We start from the raw sequence: 24,849 nt of genomic DNA on the forward strand, positions 1-24,849 counted from the left end.
TATTCGTTTAAGATGACAGCAGAGTATAATCAGGGAGGAAGATATTTTGAAGAAAGGCGTCGAGAGGTCGCTGCGGATTCGGATGCATTGGAGTATTCTTATAGGAACTTCGGCACCGTCGTTGCCACTTTCTGACGGTTGCAGCGACTTCGCGATGCGATGTATGGTCTTTCACCATTTGCCTCAATACAGCTATCTCTTTTTTTTTTTGGTGGGACAATCTCTTGAGGGAGCTTCGCGAGATCCATTTCAATTTGAACACCTGAGAACAGTCGCTTTACAAGTGGCTGCGCGATGGATTTTAGCACACCGAGAACATACTCGCTTGCCTTCGCATACGCTTCTTAGATGACCGAGCTTCATGCAGTTGAGACATCACAGCGGCTTCGGCACAAACGGTCTTACAGAGTGTCGGAAGTGGCCCACCTTTACGTGCGAAGGTAGATAGCTGACTAAGATTCATTTTCAGGCAGCGTGAGGTGCCCAAACAAACAACTTTGACAATGAGACTTGCTTAATTAGCTGGCTTGACCAGGCCACCTAAGTCCAAGTTGGGAATGGCAGCGTCAACGTTGTAGATCCCACCAGTGACGATATTGGAGCTGATTGGTATGTATGAGTGGACGTTGACACCACCCACTTCTGACGTTCCGTGCAGCAGCATGCAAAACACCAATCGCCATGACATTCTTTCGCGGGTTCACTGTGGTGTTGACGATTTCATCTGGCACCAGTCGCTCGAGCCGCGCCGAAACAGATTGCCTGTTCATGCGCTTCAAGTTGCCCTTGAGCTTAGTAGGCAACTAAAATGATGGTGTTGGCATCTCGCATTTGCGGAGCTCGTTCATTCGGGTGTGTAAAGAAGCGTACAGTGCATGACGTGCGACCGCGAAAAAAAAAAAAAAAAGCTTCGATGTATACTATATATAGCCCCATGCACATGCAAAACCGTTTCTCATCGAAAATAGCTAACGTGTGGCCCCGCGTATCTCTTAGCTGCACCCGTGCGGGCCCGTAATCCTTTTCACCGGACTGTGAAAATATGCCGCGTGCCACAAATTGCTCGGGCCGCGCTCTCATATAACGATTCCGCTCGGGAGAAGCCACCCACGAGATCCAGTTGCATGACGTCATTTCCGTCGTCTGGCAAGAATTTTAGTACACACGGAGGAAGCCGGAAAACGAATCGTAAAAATGCGCTCACAACAGGAAACTCGGCTCAATCCAGTCGAGGCCAGCAATTTACGCGGATAAGGCGTGTTTGGACAACGGCTGCAGGTCGCGGTGCCCCCCGCGCTGCTTTCGCCCGTCGCAAAGATGTCCGCATTAATTGACCCTTTCACGCTCATTCTCTCAAAAAGAAGTACTTCTGCATTCACTGTACACACATAGTAACTTCCAGGTAAGCAGATTCGCTACTACGTGACAGTTACCACCACGGCAAAGTCCAAAAAAAAAAGAAAAGAAACCGCAGGAAGGGGAAGATGGGCGATGGAAACAAATCCGTCAGCAACACCTTTATTCAGGTCGCACTTAAAGTGCTAGATATATTCAGGAGACATTACATTTCCCGCCTGGTTTCCTGGATTTAGTCTGCATATAACCAGGACATGATTAAGAGCGAAGGGTATCAAGCCGACGTTTCGAAAATTGCACTTGGCCTCGAGGAAGAGAAGTCCGCTTCTCGACACGCCGGCTCGAGCCTGCTGATGCGGATTCTTTCATTCACCACGCACGAAGTAACACAAGGTTGCTAACGTCTATGACACAGCCACGCTGTTTCTTGCTTTACTTGTTCTTATTTGTTTTTCTTTTCTCCTTTGCAGGGCTGTGCGAATTGCGAAATTTTATTTCGAATCGAATTATGCCGAGTAGAAGCCAAAAATATTGACTATAAAAGACTTTATTAAAAATTGAGTGAATATAGAGAAACGAAATCTGCTCATGTCCTCGAGCACATAACTCAGTGAGTGACTGTGATGAGAATTCAGATTGTCATTGAGAAACTAAAGCTCCTTTGCATCACCTGGCTTCTGGTTCTCTCGCCTGCAGTTTAAAACAATACCAGGACCCGGGAATATCTTATATTTTATTTGCGCGAAGTGTGCAAATAAGGTAGATGGTGACAGCTTTATTACGCGCGGGTTAACGAGTTGTTTTGTTTTTGTTCGACTCTTATGGGCACGCAGATATAGGAGTGGGCCTCCCTCCCTATAGTGTGGGTTCCCTGGTGAGCCCACGAGTGCATACAACTACTGCACTTGCAAAAACACGTCCATTCACGCACGTCGTCGCACTTAATTGGCTCAAATATCCAGAACTGCAGCATCGAAGGCTTTGCTGACTTCTTGGCATGAAACAGATTCCCACAAGGCGCGACCGGGCGATGAGCTGCTTCCATCGAGGCGCTGCAGGGACGTGACGTTTCGCGAGGTTCTGCATTGAATGAGCGGTCTCTGCATCCAACAAGATGGCGCATTCACCAGTGCATTGAAAACCTGTCAACCACATTTTAAAGAGATGACGATTCGAGGCAAAAGCATGTACCCGAGAACGCGTGAATTGATGGAAGCGTAGCACATAAAATAGAAAGGAGCAAGTTGTATCAGCCATACGTTTGTTACATTGCACGTATCGGAAACGAGATTGTTTGATCGCTGGATGACCTATAGGGTTGCGATGAGACTGGACACGTGCGTTGCCTCTCCTTATTGCTGGGTTAGCGCACCGAACACTCGACGTGTCCTGTCATCGTGCTCTGTGTGTGAATCCGCGGCTGTCTCTGAGTGAGTAGCAACTAACAGTATTGTTAGGCGTTGTTCATGCGAGGAGCTCGCTCGTGTCCTGCTTGAGCTGTAGGCTCACCCCCGTGGACTATACATCAGGGCCAAGCGGCGAGACCGATCTCACGAAGCTAGGCCACAGTCGGGGACCACAGGAATTGGTATACACCAGCGCTTGCGTGCAGCATCACCGAGACACTCCGTGCATGCGTTCGCTCCATAGACACGCTGTGACGGACTCTTGCCGCTCCGGAGGTCAGGTTGGCAAGGGCGCATCAGCCAACCTGACCTCCTCACGACGGGCGCTCGAGCCTCCCGATATCACACCGTGTGTCCGGCCATTAGAGCGGAGCGATGGGAGGAGCCAGCGAGAACCGCCAGGAAGACTGCCAGTGAGTGGCCTGCATCGGTCGGCAGCCGCAATAAGCGGAGATAATTTTCGGATAATCGCATATACCGGGAACTAAGACCCCAACAATTGTTGAGCAGTGGTGGGGTCAGCCACGCTGTGTCGCGGTCATCAAAAAACATTTAACCTACAGCTGTCGTAAATGATTGATATGTGGGGTTTAACGTCCCAAAACCACCATATGATTATGAGAGACGCCGTAGTGGAGGGCTCAGGAAATTTCGACCACCTGGGGTTCTTTAACGTGCACCCAAATCTGAGCACACGGGCCTACAACATTTCCGCCTCCATCGGAAGCTGTCGTAAATACGTCTTCATACATCTCAGTATAAGGAGCTTGCATGAACGGCGGCGCCTCTATGCACTTTGGGTAGGCAGCCATTTTTTTTTTTTGGAAGGCAATAATTAAGTGTCAAAAAAAAGGGCTGCCTACTCAGAGTGGATGACGTCGCCGCCGTTCATGCAAGCTCCCTATACACTGCCGATACGATGGCGATCGAAGAACAGCTAAGCAAGACGGAGCACCATTTATGTCGCTCGACTCATCCGCGGTTCGTGGGATGTCAGTGCACGTTAAAGGTGGTCGAAATTGCGGAGTCCGTGGTATCGTCGTTTTAAGATCCGTAAAACCGGACATGGCAAGTACAAGACCACTGAATAATCCGGCATGCTCGCTCGAGCGAAGATTCTTGCTCCAAACAAAAACAAATTTGCGTAACTTAGCGAGAACCTGAGCGGACATTCCACCCATCACGTGCCCTATTCGAAGTCGCCTGCCCTTTGCGAATATTGAAGGCGGGGCGCGTGAAGCGCTGTGCAAACGAATATGCGATTTCACCATGATACCTCAGTTCGTATCTGCGGACTGTTGCGTGATGGACTATATGAACTTGTTTCGAGCAGCTTCTTTATCGACGCTTTTAGCCGCCCTGGTGAACGCATTAGGTCAGTCTGTGCATGACCAAGCGTGCACCATTTCTCTACAAGTAGGCGGACGCTATTTTCGTAAACTGTCGGCTAACACGAACGATCCTCTTAGAATGCAGTTGTGCCCTAAATGAGTCACTCCCGGCTATATCGTTCGCGTGCTCAGCATTTCATGTGTGCCTGGACACAGTATGGGAGATATGATGCCGCCAGTCAAGTGACGAGAGTGAAATGTTTATTCCGTTTCTGCAGAGGCCTTCTTGGAACGTTGTCAAACGAGAGGGTGTGCGCGCGCACGACGTCAAATTGACGTCAGAACCAGCGGGAGTTGTTCAACAAGGTCTCCGTTACGCAAGAGCCGTGGCGAAGGTGATACCGGGAAAAATCGCTTCCTCGTAACGATGGCTAACGAGATTGAAGGACGCCAATTTACTTACGCCGCAAATTAATTGCTGCGAGAATGCTTGCTGCCTTTTCAAGGCCAACGTGTCTAGGTACGGATTCGTCTCGGTACGGTCCGAAGAAGAGGCATCTGTTGCGACCAAGGAGAGAGATAAATTCTTGGACTCGGATGCGTACGCAACAGGGACACTGCTGCACGTTCATCAGTTCGTGAAGTTCCAGTGACGGTCAGTGGCGGTCTCCTGGCTGGCAGGGTCCGCCGAGCGGGTATTCCTGCCGAGTGGCTCAGGGGCCCGCGCGGGAGGGTCTTAATCAAGCAGGATGCGGCTGCACCAAGCACAGGACAATGATCTCGAGTGGATATGGGAAGTAAGGGTTTCAAGGCGGCACCATAAGTTTTGGTGAATACTATCGAGCAAACCGTGGGATAGGGGATATACAACTGAGGCTAAATCAGTCGATAAAGCTGGCGTTCGGCGCAATATGCCGGGGTCATCTCGTCGAAAGAGGGCATGCGGGGGATCGACTGCAATTTGATCGCCACCTCAAGCATTGACGGAATCGTTGCCGGGATTCCGCACTGGCAACCAGATCAGCTCCACGTGGCGGGCCGGGCGTGTACCGCAATCCTGAGAACGCATCGGCGGGTACAATCATGTGTGTGAGGGCAAGCGCGATCGCCGCTTTTTCCGAACATTTTTGGGTGGATGAGTGAGCGAGTGGTGTGAGTGAGTTTATTGTCACGAAGAACGAGCAGAACTACGATCCATGGCATGGAGTGTATACGTTCAACTGCCGCGTCATCACCTGTGCAAATGGATTCGCCTCAGAAGAGTCGTGGAGAGTTGTTCCGCTGGCCTTGCGGAATGCTCAATATGTGGTATGGGCATTCATAGCGAAGGGTTTTTCAAGGGTGTCAAGTATTTAACGCCCTGTGCCACCTATAGCCTTCAATGTCCCAGAATACCCAACTGGGTGGCGTTGTTTTAAAGGCTACTGGTCACCACAATTCGATATCCCAGTGTCCAAGTTTGTCGTGTCACAATAAGCATGAGTTGCTTTCGCTAATCCCCAAGAAGTGGCGCCATGTGTCTAGTTATATTCGGAAAACGAGGGAACGAAATGACTGAGTATTGCACGAGGCTGCGTCCTCGTGATAAGTGAAAGCTTTTTAGGGGCGAAGCTTCTTTTAGTCTTACCTTGTCCTGCGTCAGGCGTAACAAAGAGAAAAAGAGACGAGAAAAAAAGCAAGGCAGTATCTCCCGAACAATATAACACACGACGTTGTTTCATAGAAGTACATACAAGCTGCAGTTGAGTGAGGATGGCTTGGATGGCGCTGTACCGCTGCTCTCCAATTGGCTGCTGCGCGGGTTGTGCCTGGGTGCGCGAGGAAGGAGTGCATCTCTCAGTCTCCGGGATCGTCATCGTACGTGGCGGATCGTCGGTGGGCATGGACGAAGCAGAGCGGCGGCTCGTGCTCGTTGACAGACAGACAGGCAGACAGACACAGAAGACAAGACAAGGCAATTAAGACAGACAGGCAGACAGATGCTTCGCCCCACTCATCATCATTCACTCTGTGAATATGCTGTGATTTTTTCTGAGTTGTAGCGTGAAGGACAACGTCTATAGACATTCCTTTAACTGTGGATTTCCTGAAGATCATAAGGGCATTTTGGTCTGGTACTTTGGTTGCATGCAATAACGGAGACTTCAAAAGATCAGGAGTACCCTAATGGGTACCAACACATTTTGAGACAACCGTTCAACTTTTCGAGTTGATAACTTTTCTACATTTGTTTATAATGGTAGCAAGCCCAATAATACAGTTTTGCAAAAACTTTTTTCATCAGTGCATTTGTGGGACTGAGAAGGACAGACGAGTATATGAAGCGCGGGTTTTACGAAGCGCGGTAACCAGAGTGTTTTTTATTTCTTCTTGCCCTATATAGTCGGAGATACATGGAATTGTACAGAGAATACGGCTCAATATGAAGGCATGAATGCGACGGCACAAATCGCGTTCCTTCGTGCCATATTAGTGTTCGTCAGAAACTCTGTCGATAAAACTTCCATTGCCCGCATGAGGTCTTTAAGGAAAGATGATTGATTGATTTATTGATTGATTGAAGTAATTTATTTAGAAACAAGACAGGTGCGGCTCTTTGGGGGGCTCCGCAATGACTGAATTCTCTATTCCGGACCCCATTGGAAACAGCCGCTAGCTTAGCCCTCCGGAACACGGCTCTTTGGGCCTGAAAAGTCCGAGCCTCCATCTCCTCTCGGGTAGTGGGGAAGAGCTGAGTTGAGCTGGCAAGACCAAACGATGTGATAGGTGTCATTTTCCTTCTATTCTTTTTATCCCTCCTTCCCCCCTCCCCTATAAGGCACTGCGCCGTGTCGCCTGAAGGCAGACAGAAATTAGGTGCCTTTTTCCTCTTCATTCTAATCACTACCACCACCAGGTGTCAGCCGCCTGCCCACAGTACTGACTCTTGCCAGTGAAGGAAGAATCGAAATGTTTCAGAATCGAAAGTATTATAGTGAAAAGTCTCTGCAAGATGCGTTCATTAGCTTTTCCCAGCACGTTTGCAGGAGGACGTGACACCTATGTAATAGGTCGTAATAATGTCGTTTAATTTGAGGAGATACGTGGAATCTCTCGCGACTCGCCGGTACTTGCTCGTATTCAAAGCACAGACGTGTGATGCCCGAATACAGACGTGACGTTCTTTTGACTTACTAACGCAAGCGATAAGTTATCAGCTATAAAATAAGAGATCACTGTTTCCAACGAAAGTAATTTCTCCTGATGATTGATTGATTGATATGCGGGGTTTAACGTCCCAAAACCACCATATGATTATGAGAGACGCCGTAGTGGAGGGCTCTGGAAATTTTGACCACCTGGGGTTCTTTAACGTGCGCCCAAATCTGAGCACACGGGCCTACAACATTTCCGCCTCCATCGGAAATGCAACCGCCGCAGCCGGGATACGAACCCGCGGCCTGCGGGTCAGCAGCCGAGTACCCTAGCCACTAGACCACCACGACGGGGCATTTCTCCTGATGAGTATGGTGATCTGCAATAATATGTGCCAACAAAACTGGTGACGCAAATACAGTACGTTGAGCTGTATCTGTCTGTATTTACAGTCGCCTAATGGCTGCGAAAGAAGTGCTAGTTTTTCTTTGAAATGAGCCGCAGACTTTATCGATGGCGGGTCCAGGGAGGAAGCCTTGTGCCTTTCTGCCACCTCTTTCACCGATTAGGACAAATAAGCGGCATAAATTACGTTGCGATAGGGTTCTTGTAATGATAGTTACTAAAAAAATCTAGGAACCCTTCTCTCCGGTATCACTATAACAACCACCTCCCATCGCCCAAAATAACTGGCTGCATCTCCGCCCCTGCTTGCGGTACACCACTTCCTCGGTCGCCACAAAGGTGCGGCGTATACAGAGCTCTTTAAAATGTCGCTCTCTTGGGTGCACCGTCGGCGTGCTCAGGGAGGGCCGCTCTTCCACGAGTCGCAGCGCCTTCCCCCCTGATTCGCGCCCCCCGTGCATTCGCCTATGCACAGCATCTGCCTCCAGCACGAGTTCTCTCCTTTAGCGCCAAGATTACACAATGCTGGTTAATTTGAAGCGAGTGATTGGCGCCACCAGAGGACGGCCGTTCAAAAGCATACACGGACTCCGTGCCTTTGCAACATGCACTGCTGTAGATCACTTCGCGGGCGAAAGTGGGACCTTTATTTTCACACCTGCAGCCGGTCTCACTGCCTCTGTGCGAGTAAAACTCGCGTGATCCGGCAACTTACGTAATTAACGAAATGTATAATACGTATGAAGGTATGCGAGTACTCGAGTGCATTGAACAGTGGGCGCACGTTGTTTCTGAATATATACTTGATTAATATTCTTGTTTTTGGTACACGCATGCGGAAACAAGTTATATGGTTAAGCCCATACATAATGAACCCGGGCACAACGAATAATGTTTCACATCGAACACGCGAAGATGTGTTAGCAGTCTTTCTGCAACGAACTGTGCAACATACCAAACCTGCCGAAGCCACGATTGTTGGTGCAGCTGAGGAAGATGGCGAGTGCGGGGAACTTGCCCGCATTCCTGACGTTGTTCCCCGAGATTTCTTTGTGGTTATGATGACGTCATGGCAAGCCCGCTGGACGCCATAGCTGATGTGGCGACCGCGTGACATGGAAGGCAGACGATCGCCCACGTCCAACATTTGCTGAATCGATCTCAGCGATTGTGCTGTGCCGATGTGTGAGGCAGCTGACCTGAGCATTCTTTGAAGAGCTAAAAATTCACTCCATATCGATGTTTCAAGACGCGTGGTGTAAACCAAGATAGCCGTCAGTGCAGATTGTGAGACAAGAAACTTCCTTTGGAGCCCATCCAGGATATTTATTCGGCGTGCACATCCATGACGAGCTTACAGGAGAACGTATTGCTTTATTCCGAATGAACCTCCGAGCTCACACATGCGCGTGGTCACAATAATGTTTGCGCGGTTTTTTTTTTCGCTTAATATTTGGCATTATGAGTAGTCGGGCACAACTTAACAAGTCCGTGCCATTTCCTCCCGTCCGGGCGCGCATTCCGGGCTGACTGCTAGCGAACCGGCCTTTATTGGAGCATGACGCGCGTGCGCAATGCGAGCCATCGAATGCCTTTCCCTTCTCTTACCCTTTTTCTTCTGTCTCTTTATTTCCCCTTCTCCCATTCCCTGCACTGAACCGTGGAGGTGCCCTGGAGGTGCCCTCATCGAGAGAGGCAGTAACGGAACTGCGCTTTTTTTCTTCCTTTTTACCTCTTTTCAAACTCACTTTGAGCTGAAAATAATTTTCTTTAGTCACGGAGGCGATCGGTTCCCATCGTACACTGGTCGCCTTTCCGGACTGCTGTTCGTCAATAGCGGTTTCGTCTACATCGAAATACTCGATATACCATGCTGTTTGTTGCAACCGGGTTCGATTGCAACAGGCGGTTGCCCCTCGGCGACAGGGGCGGAGCCTGCCAGTCGTTTTTTTTTTTTGTGCCGGGGAGGGGGGGTCGCCTAGAATAACACGGGAGAGGGGAGCGTGGTGATTACTTTTTTGTTTTTACTAACAGCAAAAACCCTTCATAGCATAAATACCGTCAGTGTGTGCATGCTCACAGAGGTTTCACTCATTTTCCTAATGGTGATGGGAGGTGGACAACGAGCAATGAAGTGAGGGGGGGGGGGGGCTGATGCAGATTTAGGGATTGATTGATATGTGGGGTTTAACGTCCCAAAACCACCATATGATTAAGAGAGACGCTCTAGTGGATGACTCCGGCAATTTCGACCACCTGGGTTTCTTTAACGTGCACCCCAATTTGAGCACACGGGCCTACAGCAGTTTTGCTTCCAAACTTGCAGAGAGGGCGATCGCCCCTACCGCCCCCCTCTAGATGCGCTACTGCTCGGCGACAACTTATCTTAACATTAATCCGTGACAATTCACGGAGGCGGCGCACATTTGAACCACCACGTAGTATGGCAGCTGGCGGGCGATTTCGGTTTTGCTCGCTTGCATCGTTAACTTGTTTAGAAAACCATACACAGAAAATGTGAATGGAAAAAACATTTCAATGATTTAGTGTACATCCTAAAGCCATATTAAATACATATCTTCACTTTTTGGAATGAGTGTAGGGTGCCGTCTAAGGAATGACAAGAAAGGCATTCCTACGAATATAATAAATATTCACACCGGCTTCCCAAAGGAAATGGGATGCGAAGCAGCAGCGTTGCGCACGAGTGGCGACGACCAAGTTAGGCCTAATCGCTTGCGCGAATGAGCGTCGTCTTCCGGCGTCCTCTCTGTCGCAGAGAGCCGAAAGAGTGTTACCACTCGATGTGCGCTCGAGCGTTTTGAGCGGTGGAGAGAGGAAGCGGGAGAGAGGTGACACGTACAGACAGGTTTCAATGTGTACGTTAGGCGCGCGTCAGTTTTATGGCACGTGAACCGACGAGTCGGTGGCGGTCGCGGATCGAGCCGTGGTTGGGGCAGGTGTAGCAAGCAAACGGACGAGGCGGCAGCTGCGGCGAGCGCGAGGCAGGCGAGCGACAGAGTGACGTCAGCGTGCACTGCGAGGGGTTGTGACGTAATCGCGCTGCTGCGGCGTGACCTACTTGGCTCCGCTCCAACACCTGCAGCGAGGGGAGTGTGTTGCGGCGCGTTGGCAAAGACACACGGAAACACATCGTTACACAAGCTAGTCAAAGAGCTGCTTCGCATATAATAACCGTATGTTACCTATACGACTTCTCGAAACTGTTCGATTCTCGTAATAAATTAGGCAGCATTTAAATTTCAGCAAAGCAGCTTAGACGTATAATCACGCTCTTATTATTTAGTATAAAATACACAAGTTTAGGTTTTAGTGCTTGGTTTTTCCGTGCCCCGTGTTTGCCGAGCTACTTTTCTGCGCGGTGGCTTTGTCATCTCGCTATCTTCGAAGCCCTTTTCACGAATGCTTTCAGGGGCAAAGCTCCTTAAGTTGTCGGTCGTGCGTCCGCGATGCATGTAGTAGTAGTAGTAGTAGTAGTAGTAGTAGTAGTAGTAGTAGTAGTAGTAGTAGTAGTAGTTATTGTTGCAGTAGTAGTAGTAGTAGTAGTAGTAGTAGTTGTTGTTGTTGTTGTTGTTGTCGTTGTTGTTGTGGTCGTTGTTGATGTGGTTGTCGTCGTCATCGTAGTAGTAGGTAGCCACCTCTCGTTTAGTCCTTGTAATGTCCGCTGGATGGCGGTACTTCTATGTGATAGATATATGATGAAAAGATGCGAGGTGGCGGTACTTGGAGTGTTCACTAGATGAATGGACGGACGAACGCATGGACGGACAGACAGATAAGCAGACGGACGGACGAACAGATGCATGAACGGACACACGGATGCTTCGCCCCACTCATCATCGTTCACTCCATGGATATGCTGTGATTTTCTAAAATTTTTTTCTGACGAGAGGGTCGTAGATGACGAGCCAAGCTTCGCCAGGGCACTTGAAAGAGGACTATCAGGAAGAGGAGCGATTCCGTGCCCTACAATATAATCAACCAACTAGCATCGTTCTTGTTATGGCCGTATACCAGTGCCCACAAAAACAGCATGTTACGTGTTGCTTGAAATTGCGCAATAAAACTGCTGTACAAAACACGTGTCCTTAGTAATGTTTTTTTTTTTTCTTTATCTGCGTACGTTCTCACTAGGACTTGCCGATTTGGAGGTCTGTCATCTGGCATCGCATCAAAGTGAGTGCCTAAAATTAACTTTGAATGCACTTTTTTTTTTTTTCAACTCGAGAATGTTTTGCTGCTCAGTGAGCAGGATGATGACTTCAGCCCGAAAATTCAAGGCCAAAGCCTTACTGTCATTTCTCCGCGGCTTGTGCATATGCAACCACCGCACAGGTTCTATTTATGTGGCTTAATGCTCGCGCTAAGAAAAATTACCACGCTATAAATCTGAATTGAGCTGCTTATAAAATTTAAACGATGCTTGCGATCGATTGGCGCATGATTGGCGTGAAGATAGATGGACATTAAAGAACAAAGCAATCTCCCTCGAATCAGTGGAAGACCTTCTTGCAATATCGACAGCACCGCTTTTGTAGCGAGACATTGTCTAAGTCAGCGGTTGGCACAACGAACCCATGCTCTTCCCCCCGATTTTTCCCCGTGGCATACAGAGCTAAAAATAACAACACTCGACCACATCTGCCTGTCTGGCCCTACTTCAGATTTTTAAAAATGCCCCCCCCCCCGAAAAAACCTGGCAATATGCACCTGCCGCTAGAAGGTGCTTTGTAAACGAGAAAACTTAAATAAGAAAAGTCATTCTGAAGCAAAACTGCATGCGGACTGGCCCAGTTGGAAACGTTTTAAGTATGTTGCGCTAAAACAACGCGGACAAATGAGTAAAGTGTGAGATTGAGCTAGTCTATTATTAAAGCGCAGTCTAACAAATGATATATTTTCCGAATCCCGGACGCATTTCGGAGGAAGCAAAATGGTTGAGGCCCATGCGATGGGAACGCACGTTGAAGAACACCAGATGGGCGCATTTTCCGGAGTCCACCTCTACGTCGTCTCTCATAATCATATCATGGTTTTGGGACGTAAAACCACAGATTTTATTGTTATTTTCCGAAACCAAACCTTCGATCTTCGCCAGCTGATGGAAATTGTTTAACGGCGCTCGTGGTCGCAAATGCCTTGAAGTAATAAGAACAAGAGCGAAACTTCTTCCAAAGCAATGCTTCTTTTTGATGTTCACTACAGAAGGCTTCCACTGTCTCCCTTGAATTAGAACAGCCATTTGGGCTCGTTGGTAGCGGTTCAGTGTGAAAGAAAGAAGCTGTGCGCAGACTCGAGAAGATAACAACACAGGCGCACACTCTCAACTGGAAGTTCATTGAAGAGGCAACAGCTTACAAAAAATTGTCACATGGCGCAAGTTCTATCGCCTGAAAAAAACAAAACAAAACAAAAAACAGAAAAAAACATCGTCGTTCCACAAAGAGTCATCAAGGCGCCTAAGGGGGAAATTTTTGGGAAAATAATTAAGGAATTGCAGGCGGACAAAGAGGAGATTAGTGCAGCGTTTTCACCTCCTCTTTTCCCGCACCCTTAATGTGAAAAGCTTCGATTTTTTCGCGGGTGGTTTTATGCCTTGGTAGGACGGTCACGTCAACAACAAAAAAAAAAGGCGAACAGCCGCACATGGTGCGATGCTGTGCCAAGTGGGATGCTCCTGTAAACGAATGTTTGTAAGACGGCCAGTTGGGCCCACGTATACAGCGGACCAAACCTTCCCGCTATATACGTGGTCAAACACAGCTCGCCTTTCGTTCATTCTGTCTCAGGCGTTGCGTACCTGATACCTTTGTCATGCGGCCATGTATACGTGGGCCAAACCGGCCGTTGTTTAAATATTTGTTTACAGGAGCATAACAGAGCGGTGGCCCCTGTTGGGGTATTACATTAAGCGAGAAATACACGCAACGTTTAAACAGTTGGAATAAACCAAACACAACAAATCAATTTACAGTAAAACAGGTGAAATTCCAAACAGTTGAAACTACGCGTGAAGGATAATGCGCTCAAAAAGAAGAAAACACAAATATGCAGTTATGCAGTTATAACTACAATGGGTCCACCCTAGCACATGTGAGTGAATTCAAATACCTAGGCATCACCTTTACACATGACCTTAAATGGGACAAACATGTTGATCAGATAACTTGTAAAGCTCTAAGGAAACTTGGTTGCTTAAAGCGAGGATTGAAAAACTCGACAAAAGATTGTAAGTTAACTGCCTACAAGACACTAGTGAGACCGATACTCGAGTGCGCCTCTGTGGTTTGGTCGCCTCATCTTGAGCAAGATAAAAACAGGTTAGAATCTGTGCAGAGTAAGGCTTTACGGTTCGTTTTTAACCGTTATGATCGGGACTTTTCCCCGTCTTCACATGCTCATTTGTTGTCACTTCATTCACTGGAACACCGCCGTACACGTGAGAGTATTATCTTGTTGCTCAAGATTGTAGACAAAATGACCCGCGTTCACGCGCCCTTATCTTTCGCTGATATACCAGCGCGTATATACAACACGTAGTACAGACGCTTTCAACCTTGTACCCTTCAGGTCTCGTTTGGATTGTTTCAAATTCTCTTTTTTTCCGCGTGTGGTGGAAGTTTGGAACAAGCTTGATGGTGCATTGCGTAGACTGAACACTGTAGAGTTCGGGAAAAGTTTTATGTGTTAGTCACATAAATTTGTGCGCACTATTGTTTGTTTCTGTGCTTTTGTCGATTTTTCTGTACCCGCTCCTGCAATGTCTCAGGCATGGGACAGCAGTACTTGTAAATAAACAAAAATCTCAATCCATTACTCATCAGCATTCAGAAAATTTTCTAGTACCTTTCGAAATTTGATGGGGTCACGTTAAACCACAACACGGTCAGGTAAACTATTCTGTTCTGCAATGGCTAATGGCAAGAAGGCGTTGTTGAACGAATCGGCAGAGCCATGAACTATTTGAAGAGTGAGGAAGTTCGACAGGTGGCGTGAAGTGCGGTTTGGCGAGAAAAGAAACGGGTCACGTAAGTGTGGAAAGTTCTAATACAGCACATAAGCGAAAGATTTTTCTGCGAGGTGCGAATGATGTGATGTCCAAAGATGATTTAATATATGTGACACTTAGCCGATGGCCGTACTGGGATGTAATAAACCGGGCTGCGCGATTTTGGACAGCTTCAAGTAGGTAAACAAGGTATACGCTTGATGTGGATTCCATATTGCCGATGCGAATTCCAGTTCAGTGGGGATAAATGTATCGTATGGTATAGTTTGCTGATCACAAGTAGTGATAATTATCACAAGTAGTGATAAGTAATGAATCCCAGGGATTTGTTAGTGGCAGTCACCAGATTATGTTATGAGATTATGAGACCTACTCTTTTGTTTCCCGGGTCCAGTTCAGTAATCATGAGCTGTAATTCGTCCCCTGAGTTACTCATCGAGGCAATGTCATCAGTGAATCGCAGGTTACTAATATACTTTTCATTGACTTTTATCCCTAACTCTCCTCATTCTAGGGTCCTGAAAAACTCCTGTAAACATGCGGTGAATAGCATTGCAGAGATCGGGTCTCCCTGCCTTGCATTCTTCTCTATTGGGGTTCTGTCACTTTCTTCATGGAGAACTACGGTGGTGGTGGATCCACTGTATATTTATTCCAGTATGTTTATGCAAGGTTCTTCGATGCCCTGATTCCGTAGTGCCTGCATTACTGCTGATGTCTCGACTGAGTCATACACCTTCTCGTAATTTATGACGGCTATATATAGGGGTTGGTTGTATTACGCGCATTTCTCTATTACCTGATTGATAGTATGAATATCGTCTATTGTGAAGTAGCCGGTACAAAATCCTGCTTGGTCCTTTGGTTGATTGAACTATAATGTTGCCTTAATTTTATTATCTATTATTTTTGCAATGGTTTGTAGAGAATGTCAGGAATTTTAAAATCACCGCAGATGATGAAATCACTTTTGGGAAATTTAGTAAATAATTATGCAAGTCCTCGACAAAAGATCAATCACCGTCAGGCGCTTGGTAGCATGCGATAATTATGCATAAGCAAAAACAAAAAGACACCTACGCAAAGTCTTTGTCGCTCTGTATGTGTTATAAAATTTCACTGGCCGGCGCAGTGCATCGGGCTTTTTACCTCCACCGTGTATCACCCCAATACTTGTACATTGAGACATTAGTCGATCAATCGGTTTAATCGACCTCAGGACTGGAGCTAGGCAGTGCCTCTTCTCCGTTTCATGTCAGGGGAGGCTTTCATACGCGCATAGAGACTTTTTGCGCTGTAACGACGGCCTCGGTGGCGAGACACGCTCACGGGAAGCGAGGTGTCGTCCTTTGCAGCGTTAAATTGAAGAAAACCGTGGTCTTTTTCATTGAGGTTTGTTTTTTCCGGACTCGACCGATGGAGAAGCGGCTGCTGCGTAATATCCCTGGAAACTGACTGTGGTGTGTCTTCAGGAAGCATATGCAGTAACTGCTCACGTCTACATAGAGTTACTGCACTGATGTCCAGCTTGGCCTTTTGAAAGTGTCCGAACGCGCAGAGATAATGGCCTCGCCTTGGGACCCGACAATTTGCGATGCCCCGCCTTTTTCGATAATAAACTTTTGTTCTCTCTTTGTCCCGCAGGGAGCATGTGCTGTTACTGCATATGATGTGACTGTATATACTGTAACTGTTTATTCTGTGATTGTTTATGCTACCGTAGGCAGCATACACGTCACATTTACTATAGCAACACTGTTGTACATATGTTGTGTAGAGTGCATATGCATGCTCTCTACAGGACACGTACAATAACTCCAGGATGCGATGAAATATGGCGCCCCCTGATGGATATGCTCTGACTCACATTGTTTTGCAGAAGAAACGCCCGCCTGTCGCGCGCCCTACAGCGCTCGTCCATTGCGGTATTCACCTTCAGCAGAAACAGCTCGCTCGTCTACGCCGTTTACTCTGCCTTCGTCACGTGCGCGGGTCTCCCTCGTTTATTTACCCTGTTTTCAACCGAGCGCAATGGCTTCTTTCCGTTGCTGAGTGTTTTCCAATACGCGTCACACCTGTTATTGAGCGCCAACCGAAGGCCGCCGACAACAAAATTCGTAGCAAGTCGACCCGCGGTCACTTCTCCGAATGACTACAGTGCGCGAGAAAAACCACACGAGGACAGCCCGACGAGGGTGCGCTGCTTGTTTGTTCATTCCCGTGTGGCCTCGTCGGTAGCGAGACCTTGCGAGCAGACGGCCTCAGCAAGGACGCAGCTACGCCGAGCAAAGCGCTCTGTTCAGGAAGGAAACGCGCGGCGAATCGTTATTCTTTGGAAAGCACAGCCGAGAAGAGCGCGCTTTCAGTGATGCACGACCGGTGCGAGAACTTCTGAAGCCGATCTGCCCGTGCCTTATCGTATGCCTCTGGTGTGACAGCAAACGCATATTGTGCATCACTTGCATTGATTTTTAGGATAATTCATTTATAAAACATTAAATGCCCCAGAGGAGCGCAGATTACAGTGAAATGACAGCCAATAAGGCATCAAGAGCAAAGGAAGAGTGTTAGTGGAAGCACAGCCCGCAAGCCGATACAGTAACAGGCATGAGATAAAAAACACACTCTAGAATACCGATACAACACACAAGGTAACTCGAATTCGGCGCGCTGCACGCCTAAACGTGACGAAACGAGACAGAATGGTCGTTTGTGCACATTTCGTCTCGGTTGGGCATTCATACACGGCGCTTGGTACTGTGTTTCGCCCTGTTTCCCGCTTCATTTACAGAAATCCATTTTACACTCTTATGGGGTTTTGTAGTGTCTCTTACGTCTTAGGAAAATGGCGTTTTCGCGGATCAAAACACCCTTGCAATGGGGTGTTGCCAATTGCTTAAACATCCTTATCATAGAAAAAAAACATGAAGGAAGAGGTCAAGCAGTCAGGGAATGTGTAATTACAAATGACATCAGCATAGAAGGTGCATGTTCGCGCGCAACCATGCCTATACAATATAGCATATTGTGAAATACCCCTTAGACGGAGCGCCCACAATATATATGTCACATCGACCATCTGGTATATATAGCCATACTATCTGAAGTCGCTGTTCAGTACTGGTAGGAATACTCCTATTCCGTATAAATGAACATTAAACATTGGCGGACTAGGCGTATGGTGTGCTTATACATGACCCTAAAATTAAGGGACATATCTTTTAGGGGCGAAGCTCTTTAGGGCGTGGGTGTCACTCCTCAGCATGTATGTATGTATGTATGTATGTATGTATGTATGTATGTATGTATGTATGTATGTATGTATGTATGTATGTATGTATGTATGTATGTATGTATGTATGTATGTATGTATGTATGTATGTATGTATGTATGTATGTATTGTAGCATTGATATGTGGCACAGGCAGGAGCACCGGTGAAAAAAGAGAAGGAAGAGTGTAGTTGTTGCTGCTCGCGCCCGCTCCGCTTGACAGCTGGTCGGCTTTACCTCTGCGTTTCCCCCAATAAGAGTGTCTTCGGCTCACTGCTAAAGGCGTACTAACAAGTGGTGGAGAGTGCTGGATTCATTTGCCATCCTGGAACTCCGCAACCGAACTCTACCTTCGCCTTCAACGATGTCCACCGACGTTGCACAGCAGACCATTCCTACATCCCCACCTGCCCGGTGTCCCGATCGAGAGCGAGACCCAGTCATCTTCAGCGGCACCGATGAGCAGGACGTCGAGGATTGGCTCTCTTTGTACGAGAAAGTAAGCGTCAATAATTGGTGGGACGAAAACGACAGACTTGGCCGCGTCCACCTTTACCTGAAAGGAGTAGCGGAGCTCTGGTTCAACAACCATGAAGCTGAGCTGACCGACTGGGCCACTTTCAAGATCGCCTTCACGGACGTGTTTGGCCGACCAACAGTGCGCAAGCTCCGCGCAGAACAGCGCTTGCGAGATCACGCCCAACAGTCTGGACAGGTTTTCACGTCCTACATCGAGGACGTTGTCTGCCGTCGCTACAATCCCGACATGTCCGAAAGAGCCAAGGTCAAACATATTTTGATGGGCATCGATGATGATGCCTTCCACATGCTGGTGGCGAAAGACCCGCGATCAGTTGCGGAAGTTATTCAGCACTGCCAAAACTACGATGAGTTGCGAACACAGCGCATTTCAACACGACGCCCTACTTTCGACATGACGACCACGTCACCCGTTGGAGCAATTTCACCGGAACTATAATTAATTAACTATCGCGTGCTGCAGCGAACGATGTGTCGTGTCATGACCAAGAGGCCCCCAGCAACGCATTGCAGCAGAAAAACGCCACGCCACAGTTTTTCTGCCTGAGTGTGCACACATAATGAGGTATATTTAATTTTGGTTTCGCCATTAAGACTTCGTCACGTCCACATACGGTTAGCCTGTTTTCTGAAGAAAGAATTCATCCGTAATATATTACGTCCTGCGAACTCTACTAATAACTCCCCTCTGGCATTTCTAGAACCGATGACATATTCCCCCACTGCATGGTCTCCGGCCTGTTTCTTGCCTACTTGGGTATTAAAGTCGCCCATCTAAATCATATGGGAGGTAGTGGCCAATCCTGCTCTGGTGAGGAAGTGCATTACTGGCAGGTGGTCCCCAGTGACGCCACACACCAGACCTGTTGTTTTATTCAAACGATTCCTTTATCACGCGTTTTGAGTATATGTACGATTGGGAATGGTCTGGCATCTGAATTCGAACCGCATTTTGTCATTGCATGCTATAGGCTGCTGCGCTATCTCCTAGCAGGGGGTTCTGTTGCACTTTATTAGCACACTGGAACACCATTTAACCGCCTATCAGCTCTCCTCTCAACTTCATCTGACTCGTAGCTCGCCTGGCCTTCTTTTCTTAACGGTTTGAGAATTTATTTATTTTTTACAAACAAGCACTCTGCGTGGTATCGAACTCCTGACATTCTGAGCTTGAGCCGGATTAGTGCCTTGAATGACCCTTCTTTCCATGCGTTCGATCTGTGGTAACTTCTTCCTGTCTCACTCGATTTTGACATTGCTGGCTTCAGAGTGTCCGCAATGTCAGATTTTCACTGATTTCGAGTGGTCACACCGCTACTTTGACTTTTCCTGTGAACTGACGAGTTGCGCACACCTGTTTTCTGACTAAGCGGCACCTTCCGTGTGATTCTTACGTTGAGCGTATATGTCGCGGGTGGTTCGAGTGCATGAAAATTAAACGCAAAAAATTTCTAGTTGCCATTTACTTCTCACAAAATGTACTGAACTATTAGTAAGTGAAGGTACAGAATACGAAATCTAAATTAGTGAAATTTGCCACCCTATAGTTGAGTGAGTAGTGCTTACTCGAATGGTTAGTCCACTACCAATTTGTTACTAACTCAGCAAGAAACTTAATAACCGTATTAGCTCTAGAGGACCACAATTAGCCAATCAGAGTTTTATGCCTACTTACCTACTTAGTTCATGTTCGTGGGCATTGTTATATATATATATATATATATATATATATATATATATATATATATATATATATATATATATACATATATATATATATTGTGGGCATTTGTAACTTACATCGTCCTCATGCCTGCCTAGTCACAATCACCATCATCCGCTTGTTTCTTTGCCCTCATTGCCACTCTGGGTCATCGTCTGTGTGCTGGCTCTGCCCGTTCGTTTTGCGAGATCTTTCCTCAAATAAACGCTGTCGCAGCCAAGACTACCAAGACTTCATACGTGGTGGAGGTGGATTTTCGGTCCTCTGACCTCCCGCAGCACCCCCTGGAGCTTCGTTCAGGCCGCCGCTTGCGCCCACAGTCAGGCAGCATGTCCCAGACCGAGCCTGCCAGCACTGATGTCATCAACCACGCACCGCCGCAAGCTGCCCCTCCTACTTACATACACGGACATCAGCGGGAACCCCCGCTCTTCGCTGGTCTTCGGGGAGAAGACGTAGAAGACTGGCTTGATGACTACGACCGCGTAAGTGCCGCTAATAGGTGGGACGAGGCCGCCAAACTGCGTTACGTGCCTTTTTATCTGGTCGGAGTCGTGAAGACATGGTATTTTAACCACGTAGTTGACTTACCCGACTGGGCTACCTTCCAGCAGCAGCTGCGGCACGTCTTTGGGACACCAGACATTCGATCCGCCGTCGCGAAGAGGACACTCGATGCTCGCCGACAACATCCCGGTGAATCGTATACTTCATACATCGAGGATGTCCTCGCACTCTGCCGGCGTGTCAATCAATCCATGCCGGAATCGGACAAAGTGCGCCACATATTAAAAAGCATTGGGCCTGTTGCCTTTAATGCCCTCGCTGTGCAAAACCCAGCTACCATCGCTGATGTCGTGGCGACATGCCAGCGCCTTGATGCGCTGGACTCCGTCCGCCTTCAACCAGACATCGGCGACCACCACTCCACGTCAGATGGCCATCTGCGTGACCTCATCCGGGACATTATACGCGAAGAATTGCGGTCCATGGGCTTCACACCTCCTACACCGCGACCTACACAGCCTTCGGGAATGCCCTTACTTGACATCATCAGGGAGGAACTTACATCCCTGACTGGCTCTGCGCCCGTACAGCCACCTGCTTCTCACCCTATAGCCACGTACCCTCAAGTTGCTGCCGTGCCTCCCAGCGACGCCCACGCGACATTGCCACGTCCATCCTACGCGTCAGTTGCTGCCGCTACCCCTGTGAACTACCATTCCGTGCCACCTGACCGCGCTATCTCCAGGTGCCCCGAATGCCTTTTATTCCCCACCGTGGCGCTCGTCTCGCCCTGTATGCTACTACTAAGGCTATCGCGGCCACATATCTCGTTTCTGCCGAAAGCGCCAGCAAGATGAGCGTCGGAACGATGTGCGTGAACGGGATTTGTACACCGGGGCGTCTTATCAAGGTCGGCGTTATTCGTCTCCACCGCACCGGTCTCCATCTCCTCCTGCATCGACTGCACCACGAAACAGCCGAAACACGAGACGCCGCTCGCCTTCGCCCTTTCGCCGTTCCACTTCTCCACTTCGGCCCGCCTCATTCACCTCTGATATTCATTCGGAAAACTAAGTGATGCAGTTTGTGGAAAAAAACTGCATTCGGAATTAGAACTGAAATTCCTCCATTAGGCCCGTGTAACATGGTTTCTGTGGAAGTGGAAGGAGTGCGAGTCGATGCTTTGGTGGACACAGGTGCGACATTGTCTGTGATACGTGCTGATTTGTGTGAACATTTAAGGAAAGTAATGACGCCTTACGATGGCCCCACGTTAGTTGCTGCCCAGGGGAACATCCTTCGCCCTTCCGCGCTTTGTACTGTGCGTGTTTTCATCGACGGCATCCGCCATCATGTCCAGTTTGCTGTCCTGTCCCGCTGCTCTTACCAACTAATTTTAGGGTGGGATTTTCTATCATCTGCTTCCGCGGCGATTTGTTGTGGACAACGCGTCGTTCACCTCGCTGACACCGACTACATGCTTGACGACGACAATCAGGAGCCACTTCGTCTGGTCGCTGCGAAATACATCGAACTCCCGCCACTACAAGAGCAAATTCTCAGCATTACGTCCAACGACATCTATCACGGGGATGTATTGGTCTCACCGTCACCACTTTGCGTTCGCAAAGGTATAGTTCTTCCGTCCGGTGTCGTTCGTTTTTGCAATGGCTCGGCACTTGTCACCGCTGTCAACTCTACACCGGAGAAGATCTTACTGCCACAGGGCACTACTGTGGCCCGTGTTGCTGACTTCGAGCCTGTACTCGTCACGCCACTTCAGGCGATCGCATCCAAAGAACCTTGCCCCGAAATTTTGTGTCAGTATCCCTTTAATGTATAATGTGGCAACGGAAAGCACAAGACCGGATTGATTCGTGGATCATGGGAAATGCCTTTGCCTTGCAGTGGGCGTAATCAGGCTGATAATGAAGATGATGAATGGTTTGCATTTAGTTCGGGTGGTTATGCCGACCTTTTTAGATGTGAAGCAGCTCTTTGTCTAGCCTGTGTAACGCTGTCCGTCCGTGTCTCCGTGCCAACGGGCCGCACCACGCTCTACTCGCCGCAGGCGTTGGGGTGGTGCCAAGTGGTTGTGGTGGTGGTAGTGGTTAGAAGATGAGAAAAGGCACCTAATTTCTGCAGCTCAGTCGGGAGCACGGCGCAATGCCTAATGGTGCCAAGTATGTCAGGCCTTCTCTCGCAGTGCGCGGTGACGCCACTCTCTCCCTTGCCTGCCACGTGGCACCTCTCTCTCGTTTCACCCTCTCCACCACTCGAAACGTTCGAGCACCCATTGAGTGCACACTTTTGCGGCTCGTTCATGTGCAATGGAGAGGACGCCGGAAAGCGAAGCTCCTTCTCCCGCCGAGACATGAGCCGAAGCGATTTGGCCTGACATGGCCGTCGCTGGCGTTGCGAGAGTTAGCAGAGCCGATCGCGTTCACGAATGGTGACGTCGCGCCTGCAACACCGCCGAGGCGCGAGCTAGGGAAGCCGAACGCAAGCGTCGGTAGTGGAAGACCAACGACACTAGGCAGTTATAGTTTAGCGTTAGCGTGATGGCGTAGGTTAAGGGAATGGCGTAACCGTGCAGCAAACGTTCGTTATGGACAGCGTCTTATAGTTTAGCGGGATAGCGTTTACGTGGTTTACGTGCCCCAGTTTGGATGGTGGCGCCACCTATCAGGTGGTTAATAAGTTAAAGAACAGTGAAAAGGAAAAGAAAACGAGAATGTTTGCCTATGCCACCACGGGAAGTATTATTAGAAGTTTACTTTAGTTATAATAAGATTAAATAAATAGGAACCACGCACCAAACGCGAAAACATCTGTGTTGCCGATTTGTTTACAGCGACTTTGTATTAGGCCTATAGACACGTTCGAAATGGGAAGCTATCTGAAAAACTACGCCAACTTATCTGTAATGCTTGGTCATCGAAGCTAATTGAAGGCAAGCGAAGCCACTTTAAACAGTCGTTTGCTGTAAACAAGGTGAACCTTTCAACAACTACGCCAAAATCACTCCGAAGCAGGCGTCAGAGAGCACCGCCATGTTTACGTACACTACGTACACCTACGCTACCACGGCAACGTGAAATCTGAAAAATACCGCGCGCACGGGAAGCGGCTTGGGTGACGTACGTATCTGCGCATGCGCACTTTGATTCCGCTATCCCGGTAAGCCCGGTATACTATATCCCTCTAATGACGAGGCGCGAGTCTAAACGCCAGTCGCGCCCGTGCGCAACGCTGCTGCTTCGAATCGCATCAGGGTTTCCTTTGGGAAGATGTCCTTAATTTTGTCTAAGAGTGCACGCTGGTACAAGCACAGAGCTTGTACTATGACAAGAACTTGATATACACGCTGGAGTTCCTGATTGTTCATGGGATTGCGAAAGTATCAGGAGGTTACGCGAGGCTTCTGCCCACTGGAGGATTTTGTCTACTGTCATACTAACATATGCAGGTACTCTTTTTTCCCCCGCACAATTCACGAGTGGAACAAATTGCCGCTCAGCCGCGGTGGTCTAGTGGCTAAGGTACTCGGCTGCTTACCCGTAGGTCGCGGGATCGAATCCCGGCTGCGGCGGCTGCATTTCCGATGGAGGCGGTGCTCCGATTTGGGGACACGTTAAATAACCCCAGGTGGTCGAAATTTCCGGAGCCCTCCACTACGGCGTCTCTCGTAATCATATGGTGGTTTTAGGACGTTAAACAACACATATCAAAAATCAACAAGTTGCCACCAGAGGTTCTTGAAAGTGTCGATCTGAACTCATTGCTCCGTGCGTTACATGCTCCATATGTCTGATAGCTACACTCCCATTTTCTTTACAGTGCACTTTATTCTTGTGCCCATCTTAGTCAAAATATTTCTGACAAGTATTTTTTTGCCCATTTTGGTCAAAATATAGTTTTTGGTATTGCTTTGTATGACACGGAAATTATGGACTGTATTTCCTACTCTTTTCTACGCGAACCAACACGTTCATTTTTTTTTCTAAACACTATCTACAGTGCTGTACAATCTGCTCTATTTTTTGTACTTCACGCATAGTGTTGTGTTCATTGTACCGCCTTCTCCTGCCTAAAGTCTGGCATTCAGACTAGCAGTATTCTCCTAAATAAACACAGACAAGTGT

General features: G+C 48.2%; 1 protein-coding gene across 1 annotated transcript in view; it reads right to left on the reverse strand.

Annotated features, from left to right (window-relative positions):
- Positions 1-16,643, reverse strand: part of LOC119163336 (cyclic GMP-AMP synthase-like receptor) — a 109,390-nt gene extending 92,747 nt beyond the window's left edge. The window contains exon 1 of the mRNA XM_075872995.1: positions 16,531-16,643. The gene's annotated coding sequence lies outside the window, so the exon portion shown is untranslated. The remainder of the gene's footprint in view (positions 1-16,530) is intronic.
- Positions 16,644-24,849: the final 8,206 nt, after the last annotated feature.

The sequence above is a fragment of the Rhipicephalus microplus genome, chromosome 9, assembly GCF_043290135.1.
Source record: "Rhipicephalus microplus isolate Deutch F79 chromosome 9, USDA_Rmic, whole genome shotgun sequence".
NCBI lineage: Eukaryota > Metazoa > Arthropoda > Arachnida > Ixodida > Ixodidae > Rhipicephalus > Rhipicephalus microplus.